We start from the raw sequence: 1552 nt of genomic DNA, 5'->3' as shown, positions 1-1552 counted from the left end.
GACAGCTGCCCCGGTTAAGGCGGGCCAGCTCGGCGCGGGTTGGCTGGCCGGGCCGATCCGGCCCCCCCTCCTGTGCCGGCCGAGGCCTCTCATTGGTGCGCCGCAAAGGCGCGTCGCGTCCCAGCCCCGGTCGTGTCCTGAGGTCGGGCCGGCCGGGTGGCGCGGGCGGGGCGGCTGCGCCTGGCTGTCCTTGGAGGGAGACGCCGCCCGCCGCCGCGCAGATCCGGCCGCCTCGGTTCCCTCCGAGCACCCAGCCTCCCTCCCCGTGAAGATCGCCGCCTCCGGGGCGGCGTGGCCTCATGCCGGGGGGGGGGGTTCGGGCCGGCGAAGGGAGCGCGCAGGACTCGAGGCCCCTTCAATCATTGCGGTGTTCCGGAATGAGCCTGGGATTCTGCAGAAATAACGAGACGCTTGTGTGGTCATCATCATCACCATGATGATGATGATGATGATAATGATTCTGACTGCTACTGCTGCCGCTACTATTATTATTAAAATTTACTATATCCCATATGTCCGTGAGACGAGCTCAAGACGGTGGGAAAGAGGCACGAATAGCCCAGCGTTGGTGTGGTGGGGAGGTGAAATCCCGACCCACAAAAGCTGCTTCCAGGACACTAAGCTTGAACGCAAGTTCTATAGAAGAAAGGAACTGTAAAGGAAGATCTAAAAAAAGGGGGTAGTTAACATAACTTGCATTCATATGTTCCAGAATGTGCTCTAAAATTTAAATAAAGAACAAAAGTGTTTAGTTCTATGTATTCACGCACAAAGTTATTTATTCCCACACAGAAATTGGGGTGGGGGAGAGAAGGGATTTCCCTGGTTCTAGATTTTTAGTCTTCACTTAATCACCACAGCAATCTGTACTTCTATATGAATGCGTAGTTAAATGCAGTATTTTATGTCAGATGTCTGAGAAACTGATCTGTAACCACTGAAATAAAACTGTTAGTCTTTAAGATGCCATAATACTTTTGTCTTTTGGTACACATTGGGTACAGGAAAAAACACACTAAATAAATGACAGATGTACTTCAGCAGCACTAAATGTGCCCACATACAGTCACAATGTTTATAGAGGTTTAGGTGTAAGGAACATAGTCTTATGTTCCTTATACAGTACAAGGTTTCTTAAGTCATTACCAAATGTGATAATTACATTGTTACGTATTGTTCTTTTCCTTCACAACTACCAGACCAATATTTTCAGAACAAGGCTCAAAGGTAAAGTCTGTCATTCTCTACAATACAGCTGCTCCTCTGTAGTTTCTTTTAATCATGTTGCTGTTTACAGGATCTAGCTTCAAAACAGGACTATATTACAAGGTGTGAAATGCAACTAAACACCGCTGTCTCTTAGTGAATGTTTTACCATGTCATCTCTTTATTTTAATATGTCTGAAGAAGTGAGCAATGTCCCATGAAAGCTTACATTAAAATATAGCACAATGCCTTTTTTTCTTTTTCTTTTGTGTTTCTTGTTGATCTTCTTCAGTGGCTGTAGTACAGGTATAATTGTATATTGTACCATTAAACAGATTGTATCTCA

At 46.5% G+C, this 1552-nt stretch overlaps 1 protein-coding gene across 1 annotated transcript in view; it reads right to left on the bottom strand.

The window, feature by feature from the left end:
- The window catches only part of LOC110079862 (cystathionine gamma-lyase-like), an 84591-nt gene that overhangs the window by 26245 nt on the left and 56794 nt on the right, over positions 1-1552 (bottom strand). The window lies entirely within an intron of this gene.

This window comes from Pogona vitticeps, chromosome 4 (assembly GCF_051106095.1).
Source record: "Pogona vitticeps strain Pit_001003342236 chromosome 4, PviZW2.1, whole genome shotgun sequence".
NCBI lineage: Eukaryota > Metazoa > Chordata > Lepidosauria > Squamata > Agamidae > Pogona > Pogona vitticeps.
Note: the sequence above shows the minus strand (reverse complement) of the source record. Positions and strands in the feature narration are given on the sequence as shown.